The 13,161-nt window shown below is 36.1% G+C and overlaps 1 long non-coding RNA gene across 1 annotated transcript; it reads right to left on the reverse strand.

The window, feature by feature from the left end:
* Window positions 1-7,985: 7,985 nt before the first annotated feature.
* On the reverse strand, window positions 7,986-10,523 carry LOC115967621. The gene is made up of 2 exons (XR_004086498.1): window positions 10,029-10,523; window positions 7,986-8,336 (listed from the first exon to the last, which is right to left on the reverse strand). It is a non-coding gene; the product is annotated as an uncharacterized LOC115967621 (long non-coding RNA).
* Window positions 10,524-13,161: the final 2,638 nt, after the last annotated feature.

Raw genomic sequence — 13,161 nt, forward strand, 5'->3', positions numbered from 1 at the left:
GGTGAACATATACAAAAGGTGACCGATGCCTTATTCTCTCTGAAAGAAGCTACTGCGTCTTTTGCACCTTAGGGTTTTGTAACCAAGTGCTTCTTGATCTTCATTGTTGATGAAGTGAAGAACTTTGCAGCCAATATCTTCTTCAAGTTGGTGAGTTAGTCATGTATTGGGAGTTGCGCATCATTGGTTAGTCACGTATTGGGGTCTGTGCATCAAAAAGTGTGGCATTCATATATTGAAGAGCTCAAAGGTTCTAAAGCGGTAGAAGGTTTTTGCTGTAAGTTCATCTATGGGGATTGTAGAATCTAGGGACAAAGGTTTTGTACTAGATCTGAAACTTTTCTTTACTATAGTGGATTGCTTTTCGGGAAGGTTTCCCCCCAAATTTTTTACTATGAAACTAGTTTGTTTAATTGGTTTTCCTAGGTTATCATATCTTGTCTTATTTATTTTTCCGCTGCATGATTTTGACATGATATTGATGTTTGTTTGTTTTAACAAGTTTTATTCACAATAAATCTAATTAACAACTTAGGTTTAAAACTTGTTAATTCTATCAACTGGGGTCTAAATTTCCCAACAAGTGGTATTAGAGCAGGTACACTCCGATTGGATTAATTTCCTAAGTGTGATTCTTGACCCCTGTTGTCATGGATCGTGCACAATCTCTTTTAATTCCTCATTTATTTGATGGAACTAATTATGCATACTGGAAAGTTCGTATGAAAGTCTTTTTACAGGCTCTAGGTGAACAGGTATGGCAAGCTGTTGAAGTTGGCTGGATTAAGCCTAAAGAAGCGCTAGTGGATTGAGATAAAAAAACAATCATAGTGGCAAATTTCAACAGTAGGGCCTTGAATGCTTTGTTTTGTGGGGTGACCAATGAGAAATTCAAGAGAATATCATCCACAGAAGTTGCCAAGGAAGGATGGACCATTCTTGAGACCACCTATGAAGGTACCAAGGCAGTAAAGATTGTGAAACTTCAAAGACTCACCAGTAGTTTTGAAGAAATAAGGATGGAGGAGGATGAGACCTTTGATGAGTTCTATGCTAAACTCAAGGATATTGTGAATTCTGCTTTCAATCTTGGAAAATCTATTGTGGAATCCAAAATTGTTAGGAAAATCCTTAAGTCCTTACCTGAAAGATTCCATGCCAAGATCACTACCATTGAAGAAGTAAAGGACATTGATCAAATTCCTTTGACTGAGCTTGTAGGGAACCTTTAAACCTATGAGATGGGATTAGGCTCAATGGGAAAAGGTGGAAAGAGTAAAAAATTGGCTTTTAAGGGTATAGAGGAAGATATTGAGGACTTTGAAGATGAAGATGATGATAAAGATGATGATGAGGATGAGGATGAGGATCTAACCTTCATAACTGATGAGATTATCAAGCTTCTTCAATTCAGGAAAAAGGATAAAGGCAAACCCCCTAGGAAATCTAAATCCTCAAGGAAGGGCAAGAATGAGAAACCCCTCATCCAATGCCATGAGTGCAAAAGTTTTGGTCATATGAGGATAGAATGCCCAAACTACCTCATGAAGGAAAAGACCAAGGAGTCAAGAGATAAATGGTTGGTTGCTACTTGGAGTGATACTGAGAATGACTCTTCTGATGAGTGTGTGGATGAATGTAGTCACATTATGGCCTTTGCTGCCTCAACTGATAAGGTGATTGTGGAGAGTGCTAGTGATAGTGAGGATTCTTCTGATGATGAAGCACCCAAGAAGATGACCCTTCAGAAAGCCTATGATAAGCTATGCACTGAATTCATAAAATCTAAAACAACTTCTCATCTTTGTAGGAAAGAGCTTAATGAGGTAAAAACTAAAAAAGCTGATCTATTAATCAAACTAGATGAGACTACAAGGTTAGTTGAGACTCTTGTTATGGAGAATACCTCATTAGAAGAGAAGGTGAATCTTACAGTTGAGCTTAGTCAAGTTAGAACTCAAACAGAGAGGATGTCTAGTGCAAAGCTTGATGAGGTATTGAGTGCTCAAAAGCCTAGTTCTGATAAGACTGGCTTAGATATGTTGTTTCCTTTGGCCCCTTCTCTTCCACGGCTTCTGGATCAAGGATTATCTCTGTGCCCCAATCTGAGAAAGGTGATAAAGGTATGAAACTCAAAACTGATTTGTCTAATTCTAAATCTTTTATTAGACCTCATGTTTGTCACCATTGTGGTGTTCATAATTGCTTTAAGTTGTATTCTCATAAGCAATTGTCCAAACGATCACAGGTTTCCTCTCAAGGACCTACACCTTTGTTTAGAGAGTTATTAAAAGTTTTGAACTTTTTAACTCAATTTCAGGAGAATTCTAATTCTTCTATGTCCTTTAGTAGACATATTAGGACATGCCTTTTCATCTTCACGGCCAAAGACTCGTGCTGTGTGAGTGAGAAAGGAGTCTAAGACTTAATTGTATTTTCTGTTTGTCCTCTACTTTAATTCTTTCAATCTAAAGTAGGACTCTCTTTGCTTGATTTCTTATCTGTTTTGGAATCATGCTTTCATGCATCTGCACCCTTCTATCATGCCTTCATGCATATGCATCTTTCTTTCATGCTTTCATGTTGTTTGTCTGTTTTTGTTTGGTTGTTTATTTTTTATTTTGTTTTGTTTTTATTTTGTTTTGTTTTCAAAATAAAAATAAAAAGGAAAAATTAGAAAAATACAAAAATAGTGTGTGTTTGTGTACATTGGTACTTGTGTACCTTGGATAGCCATTGAAACAAAGTTTTCTAAACTTTGTATCTTTTGTACCTTAGATGAGCATCTCTATGCACAACTAAGAAAATGAGCTTTGTGGTTCTTGTTTGTGATGAGTAAGATTAAGTTATCTCTTATACTTAACACTCGTATCACTCTTTTTGACAAGAAGGACTAGAAAATCCTAATGGAAAAGCATAAATAACCATCTCACCACTGTTGCCTGTCAATCATGAAATGACATCTATATGCTTCAGCATAGCAAAAGTACAATGTCAATGACATTTGTGTGCTTTGGCATAGCAAAATTGGAATGTCAAAAACTTAACATCATTGGGTATTTCTTTTCTATGTCTTATATGCCCATGCATGATTTACTTAAAAGAAAAATATGCAAAGAAAAATAAAAAGCAAAAAGAATAAAAATGCTTTATATGATTGCAAACATGTATTCTAAGAGAAATGGGAGTTATAGGATGTACCTTGAAGGTGATAGTCTCCATCAAACAGTTATGATTGTGTGTGAGTTAAAGTCATTTTCTCATATCTCAAATCGTCATAACATGTATACATTTATGCAATCTTGCGATATTTTTCACACACATCACGCAATATTCTTTACTACTCTTGATACATATGCAGGTACATTGTGATTTGGCCATCACAAGGAATACATGTGTTAATGTATACTCACTAAACTGTCTTGTTTTTTTGAAATATAAAATTGGTTAGACTTGTTTAATGTGTGTGTGTGTTTTGGGATCTATGTGCTTAACATTTTTCTTGTTGAGAGTTTTGTTTTTTGCATGTTTTGCATCTTCCTATTATCTTGTCATTCATAGCATCTCGTTTCATTACATTCATGCATTTATATGGATTTCTTGTGCCCCCTTGATCATCTTTATATTTGTCGGGTGAAGCTTTCTAGCTTCTTGTACCCTTTGTCAATCATGACAAAAAGGGAGAGAAATTGTGGAGAAATTGTGGTTCCATTTTTAAGATCCTTCATGTTAGGGGAAGAAATACATGCCTCTGTAAGGGGGAGATGTGTTTCATCTTGTTAGGGGGAGTGCTTTCCTCCTTCTTCTTGTACACCGGTCTTGTGACCATGTTGACATACATTATACTTATTTTTCTTTATATGTTGATGTATGTTTCTTTCACCTATCCTTACATGTATTCTTTCTTTTCTCTCTTTTTACACATGTTTCTTTACGTGTATGCAATCTATTATTTCTGTTTCACACTAAGATGCCTTGATGAGTTTTGTTTAAAGTGTTTCAAAAATACAGGTTGTCAAAGTCTACTTGCCATAAACTCTCTTCTTGCAAAGTTTTTCAAGAGTTTGTGTTATGATAGATTTTATTGTATTTAACAAGTGAATATGATTTGAGTGATTTATGACTTCTCCCATATGTTCATTTGTTTGTTGTGGTTTTGTCACGGATTGCCAAAGGGGGAGAATTTTAGGATATATGTGATTCACTTATTAGGAACATATGTCACTATTTTATGTAATTGGTTAATCCTTTGAAAAATGCACTTTACTTGTATTTGGGCAGATTTAGGATGTGTTTGATGCTTCAAGAAACCTTGTTTCAAGTTCAAGTATTAAAGTCATGCAAGTCTGTCCAAGAATCAAGTGAGAAAGTGCTAATTTTTAAAGCTCGATAGCTGTTCGACACCTCTCAACAGCTAGGCTATCTATCGAGTTCTTCAGTTGATTGTTATCGTAATCTCGACACCCCTCGATAGCTAGGTCGATCGATCGAGCAATTTTCTGTCCCCTCGATAGCTCTCGATAGCTCACAATATATAAGCTCGACACCTCCTCGATCGATCGAGAATTACTGAGAATTATGAAATTCAGATTTCCAGATCTTATTTTCGGCCCATGCTAACATGTATATGTAAGGTTTCTTTTCTCACAACCCTAGACCTATATAAGGCTTATTTTAGAGGCAGTCACATAAGAGAATACAAGGAGAACATATGCAAAAGGTGACCGATGCCTTATTCTCTTTGAAAGAAGCTACTGCGTCTTTTGCGCCTTAGGGTTTTGTAACCAAGTGCTTCTTAATCTTCATTGTTGTTGAAATGAAGAACTTTGCAGCCAACATCTTCTTCAAGTTGGTGAGTTAGTCACGTATTGGGAGTCGTGCATCATTGGTTAGTCACGTATTAAGGTCTGTGCATCAAAAACGGTGGCGTTCATATATTGAAGAGTTCAGAGGTTCTGAAGCAGTAGAAGGTTTCTGCTGTAAGTTCATCTACGAGGATTGTAAAATCTAAGGACAAAGGTTTTGTACTAGATCTGAAATTTCTCTTTACTATAATGGATTGCTTTTCAGGAAGGTTTCCCCTAGATATTTTACTGTGAAACTAGTTTGTTTCATTGGTTTTCCTGGGTTATCATATTTTGTCTTATTTATTTTTCCGATACATGATTTTGACATGATATTGATGCTTGTTTGTTTTAACAAGTTTTATTCACAATAAATTTAATTAACAACTTGTGTTTAAAATTTGTTAATTCTATCAACCGGGGTCTAAATTTCCCAACAAGGTTTCTTTTCTCACAACCCTAGACCTATATAAGGCTTATTTTAGAGGCCGTCACATAAGAGAATACAAAGAGAACATATGCAAAAGGTGACCGATGCCTTATTCTTTCTTAAAGAAGCTACTGTGTCTTTTGCGCCTTAGGGTTTTGTTACCAAGTGCTTCTTGATCTTTGTTGTTGATGAAGTGAAGAACTTTGCAGCCAACATCTTCTTCAAGTTGGTGAGTTAGTCACGTATTAGGAGTCGTGCATCATTGGTTAGTCACGTACTGGGATCCATGCATTACAAAGGGTGGCGTTCATATATTGAAGAGTTTAGAGGTTCTGAAGCGGTAGAAGGTTTTTGTTGTAAGTTTATCTACGGGGATTGTAGAATCTAGGGACAAAGGTTTTGTACTAGATCTGAAACTTCTCTTTACTATAGTGGATTGCTTTTCGGGAAGGTTTCCCCCCAGGTTTTTTACTGTGAAACTAGTTTGATAGGCCACAAATTAAATGACTCCTTGTGATAGAAATTAATTAATTAATTAGCCAAGTTATTAATTAATCAATTTATCATGCAAAAACATGGTAGCACAAACAAATCACCAATAAACTAATTATGCAGCGAAAAATAAATAACACAGTGATTTGTTTACAAATGAGGACAACCTAACGGTAAAAAAAAACCCCACCGGGTGATTTTCAAGTCACCACTCCCAAAACTCCACTATTATCACAACAAGCGGTTACAAGTAAAGGAATCACAAATACCTAACCAACCTATAGTTGAACCCTTACCCCAATACCGAATTGGACTTATCAACTGGGGTCTAAATTTTCCAACACCTAGATTCTCTTGGCAAGAGAACATTCTAAGAAAATATGATCTCTGCTCTCAATGCAGTCTCTACAAAACACACACAAGCAGCCACTAGTATAGGCTGTATAGCCCCACTGAGCTAATCTTTCTCTAGTTGTCAGTTTATTTTTTATTTCCAACCAACCTGTAAAGGTAGACAAGGAATAGCAAGGCTAAACAACAACATTCTCCACCTATCCACCTCATCTGCCTCAGCTCCAAGTTCATTGCCGATGGCTGCACAAGACTAGAAGCCTGATCTAGTAGCAAACCACCTAGCTTTATCTTCATCTTTAATCTCTAAGCTCAACCAAACACAACACTCGCTTTGTATGATGATTGTCTTCAGACCTTGCAGGTTTCCAAACCCATGTTTTGTTCTTCAAACAGAATTCACGTTCACCTTAGGTTTACATGCTACATCATGGATAACCCTAAAGCCATACTGCATGAAAAGGATCCTAATAGGATCTCAATTACCATGTCATAAGAAAATCCTTTTACCATCCCCCTACGTCAAACTTTATGGACTTCCTAGCCTCACTTCTTAGTTTTAGGATTGCTCACCAGCCCCATGTACAATCCTATGAGGTCTTTAAAGTCCAAAACCCCTGCCTTTATACTTGGTTTTATTTATAAATTTGACAAACTAAGCAGAAAAGATAACTAATGCCATGAGGTAAAATCTAGAACTCCTCTCATTGCCATTGGAGGCAGAAAATTCTACAATCCTTGAGGTTGAAGTACAACTACTACAGAGCGGTCCAAGTTATAAACTCTAAAATGTTTGGAAAGAAATTGAACTCCTGTATGGTTATCAATTCAAGGCTTGCCTAAAACATCAATTGTGGGTAATCCGAGAAATGGAAATCATAAATAATCATTTGATACTACACTCAACAAAATAATTTCAAATAATTGTCATACATAAGCAATTCCCCACTAATCACAATAGTGTAAAAACCCTTTTTTTAGATTAGATAGTTAATATCTTGGACATATTTGTTTTAGATTCTTCTAAAAGAAATGTTGTTTCAATTGTCCTCAATACGTAAGAGGAAAAGTTATTTTGGTCATGAAAATGAAATGAAAAAGTGATGGTTCAGTTGGGTTCAACCCAATGGACCATGTTGGATCCAATTGGCACTGGCCCATTATCCTTACACTGCAAAGAGTGGGAGGTTGTCGCTGCTCTATGAAACCAGCCTCATGCATTGCCCTCATCTTTAGGAACCACTGAACCCAGAGCCTTAGCTCAAGTCCATTGGCTCATCTCTTCGCTTGGAACGGGCAGGCCAAATTGAAAGCCTCGTTGAAATTCGACCAACTAGTTTGGACCAAAGTCCCATCACATTTATGCCCCCACTTGGGTTACAAGCTCACATTAGTACATTATAGAGCTCGGCACAATAAAATAAAAACCTAAAGATTAACGACCTCATCTTCCAATTTACAAGAAGCAGTTTACAGCTCATATTCACCCAGCACTATTCAACTAGGACTATTTAAATTCTTATTAAGAACAACCAAATTCCTTCTAAAAATGATTATAGAATAGCTCATATTCACCCAACACTATTCAGCTCATGTACGATGTTGAATTTATAGAATTCCAATTATGGCATAAAATCTAAAAGGAATAAAAACTCCATCAAATATATTTTTCTTGCATAATGGTTTATTTCTCAATTGCACATAACTAATATTTTAGTTACTATATTGATACGGAAAAGGCAGAGATTTCCATCCATGCTAATTGATATTCCCAGCTCAATAAGATACAGTGCTACAGCATAACACAAGGACAGACTGAACTAGCTTCAATATAAACAACAGGCAACTAAAATGCTGTGAGATAAGCATAACTTGAAGAAATATGAGGAATCCCACATTAAATGAAGAATTATTTTTCTCCTCCAATGATACATTGGTTTCTCTTATACAACATAATACATGAACAAAGAGCGCAATCATAGCAAAGCAGCAAAGTGGAGCAAGAAAGAAACACTAAAACAAACACACCAATGCAAATAAATGCAAACAAACCACCCAACAAAATATCACAACGCAGAGTACCATCACCAAACAAACAATTCTTTACATCACTACACATAGGCATCAGAGAATATGTTTAATGAGTCGGTGCAATCATATCCTTGAAATTGTATAACTAACACTATCCCGTACCAGTAGCAGACCATGGATGATTTCACCTACAAAAAAACCGAAGGAGAATGATTAAGCTCAAAACATCAAAAACGAATTAAAATGAAATATTTTGTAACATAAACTCATTAAAATAATATTTAGAACTATATTTACACCAACCAATATATTTATGCAGTAGGAATAAAAAGAAAATAGAATGACCCAGAAAACTAATTGTCAGTTTGTTTTTTATTCCTAATCAACCAATAAAGGCAACCAGGAGATAGCAAGGTTAAACCACCACAGTCTCCACCATCCCACCTCATCTACCTTAGCTTTATGTTCATCGCAGATGGCTGCACAAGAGCAACCATCCTGATCTAGTCGCAGACCACCTAGCTTTATCTCCATCTTTAAGCTTAACCAAACACAATAGGCATTGAATGGTGATTAATTTTTTGGTAAATGCAGGTTTCCAAACCCATATTTTGTTTTTCAAAACTTAATCAACCTTTGCCTCAGATTTAGTTGCTGCACCATGCATAATCCTAAAGCTATACTTCATGAAAAGGATCCTAGTAGGATTCCAACTATCATGTCATTAGAAAACCTTCTACCATCCCCAACATCAAACTTTATGAACCTCCTAACCTCACTTCTAAATTTTAGCACAGCTCTGTGGCCCCATTTAAAATCTTGTGGGATCTTTATAGTCCAAAACTTTTTGCCATGAGGTAAAATCTAGCACTCCTCTCAATGCCAATGGAGGCATAGAAAGTTCAACAATCCTTGAGGTTGAAGTGAAGTGAAACTATGTTAAGCTGTCCAAGTTATAAATTCTAAAATGTTTGCAAAGAAATAAAACTCCCATATGGTTATCATCTCAACCAAATTGCATCTTAATTATTACTCTAATTATGTATGATGTTGAATTTATAGAGTTCCAACTATGGCATAAAATCTAAAAGGAATAGAAATTCCATCTAACATAATTTTTCTGCATAATTTTTTATTTTAGTGTTTTAGTTACTATATTGATACTGAAAAAGCAATGATTTTTGCCCATGCTAATTCATATTCCCAGCTTCACTATAAACAATATACATCTAAACGCAGTGAGATAAAACATAACTTGAATGATACATAGGTTTTTTTATTTTTAACAGAATACATGAAGAGTGTAGCAGAGCAGAAAACCAAAACAAACAAGCAACACTAAAACAAATACAATACAATGCAAAAAAAAAAAAAAAACCACCCAAGAAAATATCACAATTATTTACATCACTACACATAGGCATCAAAGAATATGTTTGATGAATTTGTGCAAGCATATCAGACCATGGACGATTTCACCTACAAAAAAACATCAAAAACGAATTAAAAGGAAATATGTTGTAGACATGTAAGATTTAGAGCTATATTCACACCATCAACCAATATATATTTATGCTGTAGGAATGAAAAGTAAGTAGAAGAACCTAAAAAGGGGGAGAAAAAGAAAGAAGAAACTATAAATAACAATGGCAAATAAGTGTGTAAATATAATGAAGAGATAGGTTATGGGTTCAGAAGCTAATAAAAAAGTGTATAAATTAAGGGGGGAAAAGAATAGATTTAGAAGAATTACTCTTACATTAGGGAAAATTTTGCTAAATATTATCGGGTGGAAATTGAATTAATTGGAGAGAGATTTAGAAGAAAAGAAGCCCGTAAAAATTTATAAAAAATGCAAGTGCAAGAATTCATTGGTGTACCTTGTTAGCTGCTAACGATTATCATTCTTTGTCTTAAGATTGGAATACAAGGGAACGCACATGTTTGACTTTGTCAAAATCTAGTCCTCCTTCGTGAAGCCTATCTGTGAATGACTTTGTCATGTTTTTGATCTTCAATTCCTGGAGGGTTGTGATGAACCTCAATCCATCAGGAATCATCTTCAAACTATCACAAAATTCAATTTCCAAACAAAAGATACTGGGCATGGCTCCTTGCTCCACCTTCCACTCCTCTAAGTAGTACAAGTTAGAAAGGAGAAGAGATTGAAGCAAAGGAAATCCTCTTTCAGAACAAACCATATTCTACCCATTAAAGCTCCCATGTCCAACGTATTGGTGGTTTGAGTCAGGTGACTTCTCTAACGCACGACGGAAGCAAAGGATTTTTAAGTTGGGTAAATTCTCTAACGTTTCCATTGGGTCTTCCTCAAGTTTAGTCCCCGATAAAGTCAACTTGGATAGATTTGGAGAGAATTGGTGACTTGTGTGTGTTTGAAAATTGAAAAATCAGAAAAATACAAAAACAATGTGTGTTTGTGTACATTGGTACTTGTGTACCTTGGATGGCCATTGAAACAAATTTTTCTAAACTTTGTATCTTTTGTAGCTTAGATGAGCATCTCTATGCACAACTAAGCAAGTGAGCTTTGTTGCTCATGTTTGTGATGAGTAAGATTAAGTAATCTCTTGCACTTAACACTCGTATCACTCTTTTTGACGAAAATGACTAGAAAATCCTAAGAGAAAGGCATAAATAATCATCTCACCACTATTACCCGCCAATCATGAAATGACATTTGTATGCTTCGGCATAGCAAAAGTGGAATGTCAAATGCTTAACATAATTGGATATTTCTTTTCTCTCTCTTATGTGCCCATGCATGGTTTGCTTAAAAAGAAAAATATGCAAAGAAAAATAAAAGCAAAAAGATCAAAATGCTTTATATATGATTGCAAGTGTGTATTCTAGGAAATGTGGGAGTTATAGGATGTACCTCGAAGGTGATAGTCCCCATCAAACAGTTATGATTGTGTGTAAGTTAAAATGATTTTCTCATATCTCTAATCGTCATAACATGTAGACACTTATGCAATCTTGCAATGTTTTTCACACACAACATGCAATATTCTTTGATACTTTTGATACATGTGCAGGTACAATGTGATTTGGCCATCACAAGGTTTACATATGTTAATGTATGCTCACTAAACTGTCTTAACTTGTTTTTGAAATATAAAATTGGTTAGACGTGTTTAGTGTGTGTGTGTGTGTGTGTGTGTGTGTGTTTTGGATCTATGTGCTTAACACTTTTCTTGTTGAGAGATATTTTTGAGAGATTAAAATGTTATTTGGATCCTTGGTTGAGTTGCATGTTTGATTGCATTCATGGCTGTGTTTTTCTCTTCTTGAAAAACTGTTTTTCAGCAACCTCAACACCTCTCGACAGCTAGGCTATCTATCAAGCTCTTTAGCTTCTTTTTATCACAATCTCAATAACTTCTCAATAGCTCCTCGATCCATCAAGAAACTTTATGTCTCCTCTATAGATGCTCGATAGCTCCTCGATCCATCGAGCTTGTTTTTGCTGTGGACACCTCTGGATAGCCGCTTGATAGATGCATCTGTCGAAATTTAAACCTCGACACCTCTCAATCTGTCGAGATTTAAAAGGTTCTATATATAGGGTCCGTGCTATTTTAGACTCACTTCTCTCAATCTCTTTCGATACTTTTGTGTCTTTTCACCTCCCAAAAACTTTTTTCTCACTCAATACTTCATTCCCAAGAGATTTTCGGCCTAAAGATCATCTTCTTTCATCTGGTATGATCTTTTTCACTCATTCTATCATGCATTTCATGTTTTCTGACCTAACTTTTGGGATTTTTGATAAACTCTGGGGTTTTTCAAAATTAATGGAGTTTTTGTGAAATTTTTGGGATAGGCTTTGTGAAATGGCTTTTAATCATCATATATTGCATCACATTTGCATTATAACACTGTTTCATGCATTTTAGATGTGTGGTTACTTTGTTGAAATGATTGTGTGCTGGTTGGATTGGATTGTGCTGAGCCCATGATGTTTTTACTATTGCATATCACATGCTCATGCATTTTCATGCATACATACCTTACATTCTCTATATTCTTATATATTGATTGTGATTGGTGCTTTTCTGCGTGTCTTTCTCTCTCTCTCCTTCTTTCGGTTAGTTTCTCTGTGGCACCTAAACGAAAATCTACTCCATCCCGAAACCCACTTCATTCCGGGGCATCTTCTTCTTCTGATCCTACTCCCTCTCATGTTCAGTTCTGTGATGAGAAGGCCAAATCGGACTTCTTTGAGAACTTTTCTAGACGAGGCATTCATTCGGAATGCCAAGTCATTTTGTCGGACCTCTCCAACACTGACCTACCCACTGTCATTCACAGTAAGGGGTTGGGAGTCACTGTGTGACGTCTTGGTCACTTGTCCATCAGTGCTTATACAAGAGTTCTACTCTAACATGCATGGATTTGATTATTCAGTACCTCTCTTTGTTACTCGCGTTCGAGGTACGCGTATCGTGGTCACTCCGGATATTGTATCCGACGTGCTCCGTGTCCTAAGGGTAGTGCATCCTGACTACCCTGGTTATGATTGTCTTAAGACCGTGTCTAAAGACAAGCTTATATCCTTTTTTTTGTGAGCGTCCTTCTGATTGGGGTAATCATCAGTTCACTTCTTGTTCGGCCTTTGCTAAAGGTCCTAGGTTTCTTAACATAGTTATGACTTTTTTTTTGCATCCTTTATCTCATTATAACTCCATTACCGAGCCCCATGCTCGATTTTTGCTTTCCTTTTTAGAGCATCTTACTAGAGATTTTCCCTCTCATTTTATTTGTTCCATATAGATGTATTTAGGGATACGGCAGCCCGTGATAAGCTCATTTTCCCTTCGGCTATCATAAGGATTTTACGCCATTTTTCTATCCCCTTTCCCATTTCCGACCACTTCCATGTCATGTGTGCCATAGATGCCACTACCATTAAACAGAGCGAGGCGTAGCTTCATTCGAGGCTGTCCGAGACAGCAATTCCTCCAGCTTCTACAGCTCTATCCATATCTGCTC

Source organism: Quercus lobata, chromosome 11 (assembly GCF_001633185.2).
Source record: "Quercus lobata isolate SW786 chromosome 11, ValleyOak3.0 Primary Assembly, whole genome shotgun sequence".
NCBI lineage: Eukaryota > Viridiplantae > Streptophyta > Magnoliopsida > Fagales > Fagaceae > Quercus > Quercus lobata.